This window comes from Scylla paramamosain, unplaced genomic scaffold, assembly GCF_035594125.1.
Source record: "Scylla paramamosain isolate STU-SP2022 unplaced genomic scaffold, ASM3559412v1 Contig11, whole genome shotgun sequence".
NCBI classification, from domain to species: domain Eukaryota; kingdom Metazoa; phylum Arthropoda; class Malacostraca; order Decapoda; family Portunidae; genus Scylla; species Scylla paramamosain.
Window position 1 is genome coordinate 974,793 of NW_026973676.1, and position 20,617 is coordinate 995,409.

Genomic DNA, 20,617 nt, shown 5'->3' on the forward strand with positions numbered 1-20,617 from the left:
AAGTCCATAAGGAAGTCTGTTTGCTGCGATCCAAGTGAAGCATTTGTCTGGAACACATGATATGGATCCTTAGGGTGAAGTCGAGGGTGTTTTGACCTCAGATGAAGTCAACAAGAAAGTTTGTTTGCTGTGATCCAAGTGAAATAAGGATCTCATATTCTGATCCTTACACATTCCTCACAGTATGTAAAAGTAACACAAGATCTTTTTTTCAGACTCCTTTTTTTGCTAGAACAATACAAAAAAGGTAGTAATATCTAATACTAGTCTTCCCTCTGTAAGAATTCGTCTGGAAAACACGATACGGATTCCAGGGCCGCTTAGAGTGAAGTCAAGGTAGTTTTGGCATTAAGAAAGTCGCCCAGCCATCTAGAGACCTGCTGTGTACGCGCACGTGTATAAACTACGAGGATGAAACCATATCCCTAACTCAGCAGTGGAATACCTGCTGCACCTGTCCAGGAATCTGAGGATTACGTATCCAGGTCAAGACAGGCAGCGTACAGCGTCCCTACACCTATCCGTCTTCCACCACGCTGATCCTGTACATGGTGTATGTAATATTCTGCATCACGAGACCTCGCTCCACTCTCTCACATGAGTAATGATACAAAGACACGGAAGATGCGGGCGACTGCTTTCCTTGAGTAGACAAACACATGGTCGGATACTACATCACTGTTGTTTTAATTCTTAACCTTAACTCCTTCATTTATATCCACGGAGGGACAGTTACACGTGCATTTACTAACTTCTCATGTCTTAAAATCGCGTGTCTCGAAAGAATGCTTATTTATAAATGTCAAGAAGGTAAATGTTGACAGTTATGATTTTTTTTATATAACCTGGATGACTAAGGCAACTCAAGCACGTTAGAATGAGGTCAATGAGATTTGTTGCAACTTAGAGAGAGAGAGAGAGAGAGAAAGAGAGAGAGAGAGAGAGAGAGAGAGAGAGTGTGTGTGTGTGTGTATGTGCGTTATTCCCACGCTTCCCTGCAAATTGATACTAGCGAACACAACAGACCTATCAATTATTATTCATTAGCGTGTGTCCTTCGACTGATGTCCCTTCCTTAGAAAACACCGCACAAATTACTGCAAACACCTCACACAGCTCGCAGGGATGGGGGACCTTCCAATCGACCTCAGCTGCTAATACAATACATCTTCTTTATTCCTATGGCTTGTTTACATCGCATATTTGGACAGCTGGGACGTGTAATGTGGAGATAATAGACTTGCAGGAAAGACTTTTACTAATGGCTCTTGAAAATGTGTGTTTAAGTTTCAGTCCATCCACGTACTTTTAAGATGCCACCTCGTGTGTGTTTCTTTGGGTGTATGCTGAGAGAGACACATTAAAACACACACACACATACTTGCACCAAAGCCTTTTACTAATGTCTCTTGAGTGTGTGTGAGAATTTTTTTTCATCTACGCCTGCTAATTGAAGATGCCACCTCGTATATGCTTCCTCTTCTGTGTGGTGAGGGATAAACACACACACACACACACACACACACACACACACACACACACACACACACACACACACACACACACACACACACATGCTGCCGCCTGACGCGCCTCGCCCTACCCGTGCCACCAGACACCACAATAAGATAACGCCCCTAAAGGCGCCACGTACGGACCGGTACAGACTCAGTGCGATTCCCACCATGGTGCGAGCCATCAATCAATAGTCTCTTCTAGATTTGACTTACCTTTAGGATTAATGTCAAGTATTCCCCCACCCCCAATGTACATTTTCAGTTTGTTGACTGCCTAAAGAATAAACCGTTTATTATTATTATTATTTATTATTATTATTTACACACACACACACACACAAAGTACACTAAAAAACGTATTTCATTAACTACATCGCATCTTACATAGTGGCGGAAGGGAATTTATAAATGGCCACGTACTAATTCCTTTTAAATAAACTCGCGGAATGTGCTATGAAGGACGGAGAGAGACGGGAGGAGGCAGCAGGAGGAAAGCATCTCATCTCCTCCCTTCCCTTCTCCGCGCCTAGCCAAGGGTGCTCACCGCCTCCACTGAGAGAGAAGACGTCAAGAGCAGAATCTCTCTCTCTCTCTCTCTCTCTCTCCTCTCTCTCTCTCTCTCTCTCTCTCTCTCTCTCTCTCTCTCTCTCTCTGCTAACTCAAACAGCCTCGCCTGCCGCTTCAAAACTTGCCAGCCACGAGCTACCACAGCGGTGAACAAATACAAGAACAAGCGACTGAATAATTAAACACTTGAGGCTGTAACCTACAGACACACAGCCACTCTCGTCCTCTCGATCATGAGCCTCGTGAAGACCTTCGTGCTGACAACAATTCCCCGGCTGATTTTTGGACTTGCCTACGATGTGTCTCCTTTACGGATACACACACACACACACACACACACACACACACACACACACACATACACACACACAACACACGGGTCCTGTTCCATCGCCCATATGTTTTTTGTTGTAAAGTTTCTCGTTATTTTTACGGGATCTTTCTTCTTTCATACCAGGACAGAGTATATAGCATCTACTAAGTGCCTGATTGAAGTTTGTGGTTCATTTTTCGTTTTCTTTTTTCTTTTCTTTTCTTTTTTTTTCTTCTTCTTCTTGTGTTGTTTTATGGGTGAAGGATGCCAGCTAAGAACACAAAAATGGGAAGAAAACTCGCTAATTGGCAGCTCAGAGAAATGGAAAAAAAATAAATGAATAAATAACTAAAAGAAAATATAATTAAAATGATCAGTTTAGATACGGAAGCGCTTGTACAAAGACTTCCATACACGCAAGAATACAGTATATAATTATGTGCCCGTGTAACCCCCACAAATAACCTTTAAAAAATAAAAAATAAAAAAAAATAGAACATGCTTTTCATTATACCTCGCTGATACTCGGCATAAAATCAGTCAAAAAAAACAATCTTAAAAAAAAATAAATAAACCACATTTTCATCATATCTCATTCACAATCAGCACGGCATCGAAAAACATGAAGGAAAATAAAGGAAGGTTCACGGAAAATGAGACGGAAGGCAGCAGGTGACGGCCACTGGCGCAGGTGTCTCCAATACACGTCAGGACACGATTGGTCAAAGAGAGGCGAAAATAATGACTCATAACCGTCAATCTATCGCAGGCTAACGCTGACTTTGCATATTTTAGACTCTCTCAATAACAAAGCAATTATTTTGTATATACTTGTCAGAAAAGCTTTTATAACTACCTGGGATGGCACGAGAGAGAAAGTTTAGTGCCGTAAGGACGTCAAAACACCAAAGGTAAACTAACAAACGAAATTAAGGTCGATTTATACTCAGGTTTACAGGAAGGTATTAATTAAGTGGCCCTTTCCAGAATCTACTTCAATAAAAAAAAAAAAAAAGTTATTTTTATATATACTTGACAGAAAAAGCGCAGATCTGGACTGGTACGAAATAAGCTTGGTACTGTAAGAAAGTCAAAACACCTAAACACAACTAACAAGCCAAAATGAGACCAATTGTTACTCAGTTTTGTGTAGAAATATCAGTTAAGTAGCCTTTCCCTGTTCTTTTTCCAGCTATCTTTGTGTTTTTATTCTCTTGGCCAGCCTCCACTCGACATAAGAAGAGAAATGGAGAAAACAAAAAGTGTGACAGCAGAGGGCCGAGCAATGCTGCCTCAGCGGTCCTCACACTCCACTCCACCACCAAACGCCGTCGCCACTGAGGTCATAAGGAAGGCGGAACTTCAGACGAGGAGATCAATAAACTTCTGCTGGAACCATCAGCCCCTTCACCCGCCGCGCTGCTTTACGAGGCACGAGAGCCTTATGCACAAAGCCCAGAATTATAAGTTCCATTTTTCAGAGTCTATCGTGCTACGTGGCTCGGACCCGATCGAGTGGAATTTAACAAAAGAAAAAACTCCTTTACCTAACCTGTATGGGGTGAGCGACCAGGCGTGCCATCGTGTAGAGGCATTGTGCAAGCCACGGGAGGCTGGATAGGTTGTATATTAGAGCTGTATTTAGAAACGTTTTGCTCTCTCTCTCTCTCTCTCTCTCTCTCTCTCTCTCTCTCTCTCTCTCTCTCTCTCTCTCTCTCTCTCTCTCTCTCCACGATTAACTTTTTGATTCATGCTTTTGACTGCGGGAGCAAATGAATTCGATAACGTTAAAGCTCCTCACAACAGTAATCCCCACATAGATAGTGTGCCAAGTAAAGTCCAGCGCAAATAATGTTAAACATACACACTGCAGCCAAGAAACACAATAGCTTGACTCAAAGCGCACACGACGTTCCCTTACTGGCTAAAACGAGTCTTGAATTTACGATGGGGTTGACAGACGGACGACCCCCGCAAATACTCCGAAGCTGGCCACAGAACGCAACTGTCGTGACGCCGCACCATCGCCGCCGCTCGCTGGGACTTCAATGTATGCAATGTAGTTATATCCATCAGAGCGTTTCGGCTTTCACGGCAGACAAAGCCAATCTAATTCCTGGTTTCTCCGTGTATTACTGTCAGTTGGGTCCTCTCCTGCTGTGTCTCCTCGCCTTCTTTCCAAGTAAAGTATTCATGAGTCAAGTTGTCTGCTCTCATGGAATATGCACCAGTATTGTACATGTTTGTATTTCTGGTTAAACATTCACTTCCTTTCAACTAGGCGCCTGCGTACACACACACACACACACACACACACACACACACACACACACACACACTTGCAACTCTAACTTGACATTTTTTTTAGATCCGGCATGTGGGAGGGTATTTCTGTTGATGAGTATGTCACAAACTTCAGATTCTTAACATTTAACGATCCTTTTTTCATGTACCCGTCATGCCAAGTCTCCATAAATCAAGGCAGGAGTCTTCGCTTCTGGCACAAGACGACAACACAGCGCCGGTGTTCGTCACTCTCACTTAATCATCGCACAACACTGGACATGCGTGATCGTATATACTTCCAGATGATGTGTGGCGCCGTTACTCAAGCGACGCGTTACTCTGCCCGCCACCCACTCCACTGTTGAATGTTATGGATCTCAATTGAGTGTTTTTGTCATTTCACGAATACACAGTGGCTTGATGTTTTATTTCTTTGGTTTTGTTTACTACTAATAATTATACTAATAATTATAATGTGAAAAAAAAATCCTCAGGCAGCATTCTCCGACATCAAGGCTTTGTTGTGAATGATCTCTGCAGACAAAAAATGAAGAATTGCTAGGGAGTCTATACAGTGCCAGTTATAACAGCGTAACCTTCACAAACCAAACTGAATATGTATTCTCTTCTCTTTTTTTTTTCTTTTTTTCATCCTTCTGGAACAGTTGGAAAGAAAAACTGTCCCCTTTTCTTAATTTTCCTTTTAAAAACCGAAAACTCGAGACAAATTTTTGACTGTGGGGGAGAGAGAGAGAGAGAGAGAGAGAGAGAGAGAGAGAGAGAGAGAGAGAGAGAGAGAGAGGGTGTCAAATCATAACGTACCTTCACTAACATAGCACAGGACGGAGTGAAATGAAGGACTGTCCCTCACCAACCGACTTGAGAGCGAACCCGAAGAACTAGCGGCGAGTGTTGACAATGGAACAGAGATAATGGACTCAATACTGCGGAAGGCAACGTGAAGCTGTTCGTGGAAGTATGGTAGAGATACGGTACAATACTCTATTTCACACTATTTATTCTTCAAATGGATGAAAGTCACCTCCTTCTTGGAAATTGAGTTGACAGACCATTCTGCTACTGCTGCTGTTGCTGCTATTATTGCTACTACTACTACTACTACTACTACTACTACTACTACTATTACTACTACGGCAGCCACCTCACGACCCCCTCCCTTTCTTCCTTCTTCAGGTTCCTTCCTTCTTTGCTTCCCTTCATACTGCTGTTGTTGCTGCTACTACTGCTACTACTACTACTACTACTACTACTACTACTACTACTACTACTGCAGCCATCACTTAACCCTTCTCTTTCTTCCTTCCTTCAATTCCTCAACTCTCTCCCTCTTTTCTTCCTTCCTTCCTTCCTTCCTTCCTTCCTTCTCTTGCTTCCCTCCCTATTTTCTTTTTTTTTTTCTTCCCTCCTTCCTTTTCCAACATATTCCGCCCTCACTTTGTATGCCCTATTCCATTTCCTCTCTCTCTCTCTCTCTCTCTCTCTCTCTCTCTCTCTCTCTCTCTCTCTCTCTCTCTCTCTCTCTCTCTCTCTCTCTCCGTATCTCCAATCTCCAGTCCTCTTTCACGTCCTCTTAACTTTTCTTCTTGCATTTTCTATATGCGTGAGTTTTTCCCTCCTTTCATCTCCTTTTTTTTTTCTTTTCTACAGCCTCCAGTGAACTCTCTCTCTCTCTCTCTCTCTCTCTCTCTCTCTCTCTCTCTCTCTCTCTCTCTCTCTCTCTCTCTGAACATATGTTAAGGACCAACACTACAAGAAGGAAAGTTGAAGGAAAGTGAGAAAGAACGAACGAAAAAAGAAAAGAAAGTCAATGAGAAAGGTAGAGAAAAAGAAGAAAAAGCAGAGGAGGAGAAGGAGGAGAAGGAGGAGGAGGAGGAGGAGGAGGAGGAGGAGGAGAAGGAACAGAAAAAGTGGTGTTCAGTTCCATCAGGGATACTAATATATTTCTTCACTGTAATTTTCTCATTACGATTCTTTTTCCTTTTCTTCTCGATATTTCTGACTTCACTTTCCCAGACAGCAATCATCATAAGAACATAAGAGCATAAGAAAATAAAGGAAGCTGCAAGAAGTAATCAGACCTACACGTGGCAGTCACTGTGCAAAACGTATCTATTTCCACCCATCATCCCCATGCATGAATCTGCCCTATCTTCTGTCAAAGCTCCTTAATGACTCAGCACAAACAACCTGATTAAAGAGACCCTCCCATTCATCTACCACTCCTTTCGAGAACTGATTCCTTCCTATGTATTTTTTTTTTCTTTTTAATCCAACTTTTCCAGCCTGTTCTCTCCTGATTACTGATCCTGAAAATTTTACTTAAGTCACCCTCGTTTTACCACTTGAACAGCAATCATAATAGTAGTAATAATATGATAGTTTTCCAAAGGTCATGTACTTACATACACACACGTTAACCTAGACCAGACACACACACACACACACACACACACACAATTACGTTTGTTTCTCACATACGAAATTAGTGATGATGAAAGTTCAGGTTGCTCGGCGTCGCCTGTCTCTGAGCAAAATTCCACTCTGGAAGACCCATCGACAAAACTTAAGACAGGCGGGAGGAAGAAATGTTTGGAGGAACACGACTATAAATTGGAGGACGAGGGCAAGAGAGGAAGAGAAAACGGCATTACGGGTAATGAAGAGTGGTCTGGGGTGGGAGGGAATGGGGAGAGAAGAGGATGGGGACGAGGAGGTTGAGGGAGCACGAAAGAAAGAGAGAGAGAGAGAAGAGGGATGAGGAAAAGAGGAGAAGAGAGGACAGACGGAATGCATGAAGGCAGCTGAGTATAAAAAAAATACCCTCCCCCCTAAAAAAATTTTACGTGAAGTTAGCAAAGAAATTATGATAGAAATGTAAGAGGCAACAAATTCGAGAAGTGACGATACGAAGATAGCGAGGCAAAAAAGCGAGACGAGATAATACGTAGTAATGAAAATGTGATAATGAAGACAGTAGTGTACGGTGGAGAAGCGAAAAATATAAGACATACTGAACCAAGAGGATGAGGAAGACGACGACGATGACGAAGAAAAAAAAAAAAAGACGAGGGAGACAAGAAAGAGGACGAGAATGAGAAGAACAAAGACAAGGAAGACGAGGAGAAGAACACGAAAAGCAAGGAGGAAAAAGACGACGACAACAACAAGAAAGAAGAACACGAAGGGAAAGAGAACAAGGACAAGGACGAGAAAAACGAGAACGACAAGAAGACAACCAGAGAAACAAGAATGAGGAAAAGGAGGAAGAAGAGGAGAACACGAACTTATACACGTAAAAAAAGAAAAAAAAAAGAAAAACACAACTTGACGAGACTTGCAGTGGTACAGGAGGCGTTATTTGCTTTATATACAGGAGAGAAAAAAAGTATTAATTCTTTCCACTGTTCTGTTCTTGTATCACCACCTAGCGAGGATGAAAGAGGAGGAGGATAGTGAGAACGGAGGGGGAGGAGAGAAAGAGGAGATAAGGATGGAGAAACAGGAGGAAGAGATAGAGACAGAGGAGGATGAGGTATGGAGAAAAAGGAAGAAAAGTAGGAGAGGACAAAAAAGAAGAGGAGATTGAGGCAGAGGAGTAAAGAAAGAGGAGGAAGAGAAAGAAGAGGATGAAGAGAAAGAAGAAGAGGAGGAACGCAACGGAAGAATAATAATTAACAAGTGGTATTTATTCTATTGATAAAGGCAGAGAGAGAGAGAGAGAGAGAGAGAGAGAGAGAGAGAGAGAGAGAGAGAGAGAGAGAGAGAGAGAGAGAGAGAGTCAGCCATCAAAACCTTCCTTAACTTTCACTACTTATCTCCCAGCTAAGTCGCCGCGGGACCTGACTAATCTTGTGCTTTCATTTCCTTTCCTGTCCGCTCTGCCTTCCCTTTTGCTGTTCCGGCCTGTCACTAAGCCGTGTGTGTGTGTGTGTGTGTGTGTGTGTGTGTGTGTGTGTGTGTGTGTGTATGTGTATGTGTGTGTGTGTGTGTTCATCTTACGTCACTCTCAAAGGCAGGTTTTCTTTTTATTTATTTATTATTTTTTTTTCAATCTTGTTTGTTGCGTGAGGCGTTCCTGTGTTTGTGTCTTGTTGATTATCTTTTTTTTTTTCTTTCGAGTTTTTTTCAATTTCTGCAAGTGGAATGGGGTGTTTTCTTTTCTTGTTCTTCGTCTTCTTTTACTTTTTTTCTTTTTTTGCTTCTCCTTTTTTTTCTTTTCTTTTTCTTCTTCTCCTTTCTCTTCCTCTTTTCTTCTTATTCTTATTCTCCTCCTCCTCCTTCTCCTCCTCCTTCTTTTTTCTTCTTTTTTTTTTCTTCTTCTTCTTTTTCCTCTCTCACCCATTTTTCTATCCTGAGCCAGCCTCCCTGAGAAGCATCAGGTGAGATGTGCGTCTCAGCCTAGCGGTCCCTTCACAAACAAAATACCTCCACGCTTACTACGTATATTTGTAAACTTGGAAAATAAGCTGAAACAAAAAGATGAAAAAAAAAACTTTCGGACAGTTTAATTTTCTTAATGTCTCTAATTTTTTTTAATTCTTTAATATTTCATATTTATGAATTAGCATGACAGTGGCATTCTTGCAGCCCGCTGGTACAAAATAAACGAGATAAACATTTTACTTTTTTTTTTCAGAGTTTAACGAACACGACACCTAATTCATACTTAATTATATTTCTGCTTTTATAATATATGCATGTATGAGAGAGAGAGAGAGAGAGAGAGAGAGAGAGAGAGAGAGAGAGAGAGAGAGAGAGAGAGAGAGAGAGAGAATGAGTTTATATATAAGAATAAATAATATAAACACCACTGAGGCGACACAGGTAAGGAGGGTGTGGTGGTGGTGGTGGTGGTGGTGGTAGTGGCGAGGCAAGGCCTGGGCTGAGGAAGTGACGAGTGAGGGATGGAGGAGGCTTGACGCACGCCAGGGATTTGCATACTTTCTGTAAAAAGTTTCTCCTCCTCGCGGCGCAGATAATGCCACCACGCACCCCACACTCTCCTGACGGCGCGCCTGAAGGAAGCAGAAGGCAAAGCAGGAAGTAGAGGACGCGGAAAAGGATGCTGCTACATACGTGCGGAACATTTTGATAATAATGATACTATTACGCTGTTTATCACTAAGGCAGTTGTTACACTTGGATTTCACTACAGAAAACACATGGGGCTTAGGTGGAGAGGTGGAATTCAGAGAGATATAAGAACCATTACTAAAATCATCAAAACCTTCTATAATATCGAGTACATCCGCTAAACAATCACTAAAATCACTTCCACTGGAGCCATTGAAGATGTTGTTAAGATTAGGCGCTTAGATTGTTTGAGGACACAGTCTTTTGCAGTCTCCTCGTTCCCTTCCTTACAACCCTCGACCTTAAACCTCCGTGACCCTTTTGTTGTTTGGTTTCCACGTTCGTAAGTAACATCAGTGTTCGATCTCAGCTAGCACGAACAAAGGTATTACACATTATACATTATTATACTTATAAAAATTTAATTCATGTCCACGGTAAATGTTTGACCTTCATATTGACTTGTGATAAAATAAATATAACCTGTGTGTGTGTGTGTGTGTGTGTGTGTGTGTGTGTGTAGTAATGTATATATTTGCCAGGTTCACTTCCATCCCGCAAGGCACACACACAAGGATACACAAACTTTACAATAGTCCCTCCATCCCACAAGTCACTATTAGAAAACGCTTAAATCTTTAGGAGTAACAAAACTATTTACATGTATGTGTATATGTGTGTGTGTGTGTGTGTGTGTGTGTGTGTGTGTGTGTGTGTGTGTGTGTGTGTGTGTGTGTGTGTGTGTGTGTGTGTGTGTGTGTGTGTGTGTGTGTGAGGATTGGAGGGCAGGCAGCGGCGAGGACTGGTATCGATGACAGTCGTATCAATCAGTATTTACACACGTACAGCGGCATCACTCATCTCTGGAACTCTGACATGCAACACAAACCTCACCCTCTGAGTTGTGAGGTACATGTCCCTCTAACGTGTGGGTGGGTGGGTGGGAAGAGAGGGTGGTTTTGCTAGGTGGGTGGATGGAGTATGGGTGGTGATGGTGGTGGTGGCGATGATGATTATGATAAAGACAACAGCAACAACAACAACAACAACAACAACATCACCAGTAGTATGTAAACTTTGGTGATAGATAAGCATCACAACAGCACTGCCGTAAATTACATTTTTACACAGAAATAAAATAACAAATAAATGAATAAATAAAAAAAAACAAGAGATAAACACATCCCTGAAAAAAAAATAAAATAAATAAATAAATAAATACCTTGAAACCTGACGCATTGTCCTAATATTTGCACAAGTGGGTGGAATGAAACAGCGCCAAGCCAGCAAGCCTCGCCAGTGAAAGAGATGCACCGCACGAGGGTCACAGGAGCACGCTACTTATCCCATAAATTGGCACTCACAGCCGCGGACGCCCTCCCTCCACTTCAAGAGTTACTGCCGCCCCCACCGTGCCAGCCAGATACAGGGCGCCCGTGGGAGGCAAGGAAGCAAAATGAAACTTATAGCAATGGTTAAGTTTACAGATATTACTTTTTCACTGGTCTATAAATAAACACCGTTGCTTCTGTAGTGAACTTGCCATGTTTGTGGTATACGGGATGTAACAATGACGATATAAGCAAAGTTCTTAGGGGCAATAATCAAAATAGGACAAAAAATAACGGGTTCTAGCTTGATAAAGTTCGATTTAAAACAGATATAGGATGGAACTGGCTTACAAATAGCGGTAGAAGAATGGGATAGACTCAGTAATCAGGTTTTCATTATAATGTTGAGTCATTACGACAAATTTATGAATGAGGATGTGTGTGTGTGTGTGTGCAATCCTCGCTCCGCCCTCAGTACGGTACTGAATTTGTCAAGAGGAAGTGACGGAGGAGAAGCAAGAGTCACCAGAACACACACACACACACACACACACACACACACACACACACACACACACACACACACACACACACACACACACGCACACGCACACGCACACGCACACACACACACACACAACTTTTGGATAACCGTTTTGAGTGAGTGAGAGGAACTGGCACCTTCAGTTGGCATTTTTTTCATAGCCTTTTTGTTGCCCTAGTTAGGAGTTCCCTTTTACACACACACACACGCGCACACACACACACACACACACACACACACACACACACACACACACACACACACACACACACACGTCTCCTTCACAAACACTTCCTCCTTAGTTGATTATCTCTCCTCATCTCATCCTCTCATCCTGACTTCCTTCTCTCCACCTCCTTCCCTCCCCTCAAATGAAGGAATTTCGTAAGGTATGCAAAATAGAAATTACAAAGATTATCAAAGACCACAGTACGTGTGGTTGAGGGAACGGCAAGAGGAGGAGGAGGAGGAGGAGGAGTAACGGGAAGATGGGAGAGGATAGGGTGAGAGTAGGTAAGGAAATGAAGGAGAAACGAGGGAGGATGTTGACAAGTGAGTAACGAGTAGGTTAGGGAAGGAGGGAGAGGAAAAGCAGGGGATGATATGTCAGAGGAGAGGTAATGGGAGCAGGGGAGGGAAAGGTTTTCACGGTCTATGAAGGCAATTCCTGTCCCCACTAACTCCCTGCTTGTCTCGTAAACACTTAACACTGACCCTGTTTCATGTGCTCCCACTCCCTAGTCGACACGGTTCCCCTAAAAGACTGTTCTTATGGTTTAGCTTGTAATCACGTACAGGGAGGGTAAAAGCCGCTATATTTGTTATACGTTCATCATAATTATTGCTATGACGCAGCCTTCTATTGTCTGTTTACCATTATTGCAATTGCCGAACACGTAGTGACAAATGGAGCAGTGTAAATTATCACTGTTCATAAAAATAAAAGTCTAATAAATAGTGTTGTGCAACTTGTGAAATTAAAGAAATCTATTGATTACCACCGTTTTATATTGTATGTAAGTGTGTGTGTGTGTGTGTGTGTGTGTGTGTGTGTGTGTGTGTGTGTGTGTGTGTGTGTGTGTGTGTGTGTGTGTGTGTGTGTGTGTGTGTGTGTGTGTGTGTGTGTGTGTGTGTGTGTAGATGCGAAAGTATGTGCTGTGTTAAATCCCACACACAGATCCAACAAACACTCATTCCCACAATACACAAATATACACAAATACTGCAAAACCACCTGAGCCCTCCCTCCCCACCACCAACCACCCCCCCAACCAAAAAAGATAAATAAAAACACCTTTAAAACCATAAACAAAATATAATCCTACCTAAACCCAAATCAGCCGGTCCGTCACTCCCAGCCTGGCGAGATGGACGTGCTGGTTGGCTCTCGCACCATTTGTCAATCGTGGCTTCAAATTTGTGAGTGCCAGACGCGGCTCGTTATCAGTGTAGTGGGACATGACCGTGCACAATTTAATGAAACATGACCACGTGGAGCGCGCGGGTCCCGCTAGTAAAAAGCCAGCGAAACAACCAAACGAGTCTCGATCTGCTGCCAACGACACATGACTCCAGCAAGTGTGTTTGTGTGGAGAGAGAGAGAGAGAGAGAGAGAGAGAGAGAGAGAGAGAGAGAGAGAGAGAGAGAGAGAGAGAGAATTATTATCTTATATTTTACTAGTGACGGAACCTTAGTGACTCTCAGTCTCCATCACAGTCCACAGTTTGCGAGTACCAGTGCTCCTATAAATATGCAGAATCGTGGCGGGGCGTGTGTGAACTCCCGCGGCTGACTGGCACGTCGGAACGCCTCGCCGCAACAGAAAAGGCGCCTTGTGTCTATGTAGCAAGTTTGTCGTGGCGGTGTGGACGTTAAGAAAAAAACAGTCACCTGTGTTCAGCTGAGGGGACGAGTGGTCGGCAGCGAGACAAGAAGCGGGTCGAAAACCTTTGTGAGAAAAGAGACTGCCCTTTTCCGTAATTCCCAGAGAAAGAACTGCACACTTTCGTTTACTGGCGAAAAGAATTATGAGAAAAAGAGCAGACCAGCGTATGAAACGAAGGAAGCAGAACAAATAAAAACGGATTCTAGCTTTTCTTCTCCTTCAACAAAGTGAAAAGTTAAGACAGTGTTTACTCACACAATAAAGCGAATTATATTAAAAGAAAACAGTTAAGATTACGATAGATAAAAGAAAACAAAAAGAAAAATACTTAATGCTTTTATTTAATTGACCACGCTTAATATTTACGCATTTTGTTAATCTATGACAAAGAACATGTAACAGATTTATGTCTAACCTCCACGAGAAGGGAAGTTGACACGCACATTCTTATTTGCAGCCATAAAACTATTCCCTCCAGCAACACAGAGAAGGAGGAGGTCAAAGGTCACATATTTGTCTGGTGAGAAATGTGGAAAAAATAACTAAAATCGGAGCATAACATCACCATCTCTTTTATTACGTCTGGAGAGAGAGAGAGAGAGAGAGAGAGAGAGAGAGAGAGAGAGAGAGAGAGAGAGAGAGAGAGAGAGAGAGAGAGAACCGCAATACCAGTACTAATTTCGGCTGTCATTATCATAGACCGACGCACACACACACACACACACACACACACACACATACACGATTCTTAACATCCTTATCACCAACAAAATTTTATCTGAATATTTGCCAGATTGCTAGGTCTCCGTCAGCACTACACATGTGAGTAGACGACTCTGCCCAGCCTAGGACTCTCTCTCTCTCGTAACAGCAAACACTACTTACTTTATCGATGAGACGAGTTGAGAAGGAAGGAAGTCAAACCACACACTAACACGTGTACCCGCAACCGCGTCGCCACGCACACTCACTCTTTCAACCCGACGTCAGACAGATGCTAGGAAAGTCTTGAGCTCAGAACCTCTGAATCCATATCTATGAATCTGACAAACACCTCTGTGACTCTCTCTCTCTCTCTCTCTCTCTCTCTCTCTCTCTCTCTCTCTCTCTCTCTCTCTCTCTCTCTCTCTCTCTCCATCAAGTAAAATTATGTCTACACCAACATGCATCTGCGTGATCAAAACGATTCTAAGATGGTGTAAAGCTTTTGATGCCTTTCGAATATAAGTACCCAGTTCGAACGCGTGACTGGCGACCAGTGAGACAAGCACAGCCTCATCCTATCCCCTGATCTGATACCCCCAGCTGTTCCTCCATTATCTGCCTACTTCATTATCACTTTTTAAGCGTCCATCTATCATCACTCACTGTTGTTTATCTAGTTATGGTGCGAGTATAGTCTTCACAAATCTATTTTTCACAACATCCTACTAAAATTCTGCTGCTAAACGCCTTCCTGACTTTGAATTTCATGAAACAGTCAGGTTAGTGGGAGTCTGGTACATTACTCAGCCACCATCGCATCAGTAAATGCAGTGACACCTTTATTCTTCATTGTAATCCTGTCAGCTTACTAAATACGCATTCCCAACGGAGTCCGCGAACGTGTAAGGGGAGTATTTGAATAGGATAGACTCTGAGACACGTTAATAGTATAAAGAAGCAAGGTAGTCTCCACACAGGACACCACGAATCCTTGCTGCTTCACTCTCTCACTCTCTCTACTTGTGCATCGTTCCAATCAATGTGGTGAAAAATAGAAGAGAACACAGATGAGCAGGAAAATTGAGTGACTGGGTGTTGGAGTGAGCGAGTGAGTGATGGTTTATTGTCTGTCTGACTGAATGAATGAATGAAAAATACTTGCTAAGGGAATGAATTAATATCCACAAACTCACGCATTGACTGAATGGCTATTTGACTGACTGACTGACTGCTGACTAAAAATGATAGGTTAGGAGGGGATAAATACTCGTAGTCTCTCTTCAAATGTTAGTTCCTGATGGGGAGGAGGCCCGAGGGAGGGTCAATGGGGTCATGGCGAGAAAGCAAGAGGACGAGAGCAGCTGGTAGGAAACAGCAGCAGGCGGACGACGCTAAGGAGGGAAAAGGTTCGCTACACGAGTCTTCCCTTGTTCCCGTCAAGGTGGCAAGCTGCCTTGGTATTACTGCACTCTATTTATAATTATTGTTCTGGATTTCATACTGTAATCTAAATTTGGAAGTATATATATATATATATATATATATATATATATATATATATATATATATATATATATATATATATATATATATATATATATATATATATATATATATATATATATATATATACTCGTATATATATATATATATATTAGGGTTTCCTGTTTTTGGGATTTTATAGCATCCCGGGATTCCGGGAAAAATCAAGACATTTCCCGGGATCCCGGGATTTCCCGTAGCAGATAATGTTTGCTAATACTCCTTCTCTATCGTAATTCGTAAATGAACCTCAGTAGTACTTTTTTTTTTTTTTTTTTACAGTAACAGGAGCGACTCAAGGGCACAACAAAAGACAGAAAAAATACGCTGTTACTTACCCTGTGAAAGTGTGAAATAAGTATTTTTAAATGACAGAGTTTCCTAATACGTATAGAATATGAATTTTTGCATATTACCATATCCATATAGAAGCTTGGCCAGTAGCACTGGCCACCTCCACTGACCCCCATCAAGCCATCTTGCTCCACAAGACTGTAAACTACACAGAAAATGAAACTATGGAATAACTTTTGCATATATTCAATAACATATGTAAAATAATTTGAACACCATATTCCACAAAACCTAAAAAGTGAATAAATAAATAAATAAATAAATAAATAAATAAATGAAAATACTGAAAGTTCCGAAATGCCCTGAAATTAAAGAAGAGTAGATATTATCTGGTATTTTCCCAGTGTATTTGAATAAAGCTGAAGAAAATAAAAATTCCGTAATGCACATACAAAATCATAAAAAGAATATTTGGAATTTAGGCCCAACTTTCCAGACATGGTAAACGAAAAGAGGGAAGTGGGACTTTAAACACCCAATGCTAGAGTATGGAATGGCCTGTAGATTAAAAAAAAAAAAAAAAAAAAAAATCACAGCTGCAAATGCAGTCATACACCCTAAGAATTATTTTTGAAATAACTCTTCAAAAAGCACAAACAGTCAATACTACGATCACTGAGCTTTGATCTTAGTTTGGTAATAAAAAGGCCAGCTGCTGAAAAAGCCCTTTCAGATTCAACTGACGTTGGTGGTACAGAGTTGAGAGCCTGGAACAATTTTTCTAAATTCTGTGTTCTGTCCCCAGTTGCCTCAAATACACTGAATTCCTTCCCAATGTAGTTACATTCACTTCTCTTTTTTGTACTTTGTGTCTGAATCTGATCTATGGCTGCCTGGAGTCTATCAGTGAGTGAGCTTTGTTGATTTACAGATGTTTCCACATTATCACTAGTTGTAGCTTCTTCATCACTTACTTGAAACAGTCTTCCTAACAGCTGTTTAGCTGACTCCACGATGGCAGACTTACGGGGTAAAGCTAATGGTAATCTTTCCTCACAGCTGTTATAAGCCTTACCACAATGCAGGTATTTCATAAGGCCTACGAGAACCGCACTCCTCCTTTCATTTATTCTGCTATAGAGAGAATTTTGCAGCTTCATTGAAAATGATGACTTTTGTTCATTCAATTCTTTCAACATGAATGAAAACACACCTTCAGCACTAAGAATAGTTGTACCTCTGCATCCCATCCTCTCTGCCCCTAGTTTCACTGGTTGCAGTGCTGTTACTAAGTCATTCAGCACTTTTAATTCCCCATTTGTGATGTTCATTTCCATATTACAGTCAATCATAGCTTTAGCAACTGAGTTTTTTACTTTGAGAAATCGCTCTAGCATGTCTAGCAAGCTGTTCCACCTTGTCTTTGAGTCGAGTTTTAGCATCAGTTCTTTGCCATATTCACTAACAACATACATCTGCAGCTTCTCATTTCTTGTGGGTGATTTTCTAAAAATCTTTACAATTTTCTTGACTTTGTTGATGGTGACAGACAAATCTATGTTCCCTACTTCATCATCTTCCAGATCCTCTAACCTAATATTTTCCAAATCCTCATCTGATACCACCTCTATCATACTACTCAACTCTTCTTCCTCTGGCACAGCTTCCACATCATCAGCTTCCTCTTCTTGGAGATGGATAACATTTCTCCTTTCCAAACTAACTAAGTTACCATCTGTTTTCTTGTAAAGAACATCACAAACAGCAAGATGTATTCCATGAGCATAACACATGTGATGACAGGTCTTAATCAGTTTGCCAAATTTAACCATGACGCTGGCTCCATCAGTTACACATGCAACTACATCTCTTTCCAAGTTTACCTGAAACTCGGCTAACTTATTCTCAACTACCTCAACTGCAGTCTCTGCTGGTAGTGAACCTGTAATTCTAGCCATTCCTAGATTCCAAAAGGTATCACTAGTATGTAAATTTATGTTCATGTATCTCTTGTTTTTTAGTGAAGTATACTCATCAAGAGATAATCCAAACCTAACCCCAACATTCTTCCTTTTGTTAATATCAAATATCACCCTTTCTTTTGCAACATTGTACTGCTTATGTACAAGATCCATAACAAGAGTTGGACTTTGAGGCAATTTGTATCCCCTTGCAAGCATTGATGTCTTTATGAACTCACTCTTGGCAATGGCATTTATGGAAAATCCATCTACTGCAGCTAGCTTCCCAACGATTTCTTCCTTCGTCTCCTCCCTTTTCAAAAAATCAGTCATTTTCTGTTGCACAGAATTCCTCTTCACCTCACTCGTATCTTTATCATGAGACCTGTCTGAAGGACGTTTGAGATTTTCTGTTTTTTCAATTGAATGTTTGCTCTTGAGATGACGGATCATACCACTGGTAGACCATCCTCTGCACTTTATAACTGCATGACACTTTTTACATCGTGACGATTCTTCACATTTAAGTTTTTCAAAATATTTCCATGCATAAGACTCAGTACTGGTTGTTGCTTCTGCCTCGTCTGCCAATTTAATGGTTATGTAGAGTCAGATAATTCAGTAAATCACCTGAAAAAAAAAATCATTCTCTATATTCCCTATAAGGATGTTGTTGTCACAATAAATCATATCCATGTGAGAGACCCCGTATTTGTAGTCTGTAACACGAAAATTCAATAACGAACTCACATTCAGAGACACAGTTATGAGGAACAGGCGACTTATTTTCTAGTTTTTACACTGTATTATTTCAGGCTCACCCCACCGAAGTAGAATTATGGTAAGGACAAAGGAATGAGGATGTTAGCAATCAGCATGAAGCAGGCCACAGGAAATAATTTCACATTACACAATTAACACACGTTACACACCTTCACGCAGGGATAGAATAGAACAGACTAACCTGACTCAGCGCCAGAAGCCCACCAAAGCAAAGAAGTGTACGAGAACGGTACGTGTCGTCGCTCGTCAGCTGATTCAGCTCATCGCTGTCTCGCTTCCAGCCCAGGCATCTCTCTCTCTCTCTCTCTCTCATACATTTTCGTATTTTTTAGCTGACATAAGAAAAAAATAATAAAAAGAAGTTTCCCGGGATTTCCCGGGATTTCACATATTTCCCGGGAAGGAAAAAAAGCCCATTTATGGCCGGGATCCTGGGATCCCGGGATCTCGGGATCCCGGGAAGGAAACCCTAATATATATATATATATATATATATATATATATATATATATATATATATATATATATATATATATATATATATATATATATATATATATATATATATATATATATATTCAAGCTCTCAACCCTATCTCATCACAAATGAACACATTCACTAAAGCATAAGCTTCTACGAGTGTGATTGAACTAGCAAAACTGAACTGGAAATTAGAGTTGTCTTGCATTGGTTGAGATATATTAGCAATAATAATCATTGATAATGAAGGGGAAGGTTGATAGTAAGGCGGACAGTAAAGTGAACGTCGGCCTCACCAGGCAAAAGTAGCCCGCAGATGGTAGTGTCGCACGTCATAGGATGACTCATGAAGCGCGTGACGCTGGTTGTGACATGGATGCTGCTGCTCGCATCACTTATTATTATTAAAGCTCTACTTATTATTATTAAAGCTTTATTGAGCATTATAGTACATTTTTAAATATATACATATAGCACAAAATATACATGAATATACATATAATACACAAAGCGAGCACCAGCCCGCAGGTGGGGGTCTACCTCTATTAATTCGAATTATGATCAGTAATAATTATTTATTTATTCAATATCTTATATGCATAACTGGTACCAAACAAAATATACACCTTTTCTTCAAAATGCATCTCAGCTAAAACTTTTAATGCTATTTTATTTTTTATTTTTTTTTCACACGTCGAAAGATATTACCAGGCTTGGATTCTAAGAACATGTGGATAGTTCATTGTTTTATATATATATATATATATATATATATATATATATATATATATATATATATATATATATATATATATATATATATATATATATATATATATATATTCCCGTGACAAAATGTAGTTAATTACAGTTCGGTGACTATATATATATATATATATATATATATATATATATATATATGTATGTATATAGTGTCACCGAAGTATAATTAAGTACATTTTGTCAGGGGAATTCTATGTTTGTACAAGTTCAGTAAATAAGAAAGACGTTCTGGTGAATCTATCCACACGTCTTGAAAAGACAGGAGACAACCTGAGGTTATTGTACTACTGCCCCAGATATTCAAGGAATAGCGAAAATTTCATCTTGATCAAGTCAACGATACCTCATGGAGAGAGAGAGAGAGAGAGAGAGAGAGAGAGAGAGAGAGAGAGAGAGAGAGAGAGAGAGAGAGAGAGAGAGAGAGAGTCATCAAGGTGTCATACTAAGAGCAGTTTTCGATTCGTTAAGCAGAAGATAATACATTTTTGCAATGTGTTGTGGTGATTTGTATGTTAGAAAAGTCTGGACTAG

At 40.9% G+C, this 20,617-nt stretch overlaps 1 long non-coding RNA gene across 1 annotated transcript in view; it reads right to left on the reverse strand.

Moving 5' to 3' along the window:
- Positions 1–14,545, reverse strand: part of LOC135097009 (uncharacterized) — a 45,281-nt gene extending 30,736 nt beyond the window's left edge. The window contains exon 1 of the long non-coding RNA XR_010265279.1: positions 14,423–14,545. This is a non-coding gene — a long non-coding RNA (uncharacterized LOC135097009). The remainder of the gene's footprint in view (positions 1–14,422) is intronic.
- Between the last annotated feature and the right edge of the window lie 6,072 nt (positions 14,546–20,617).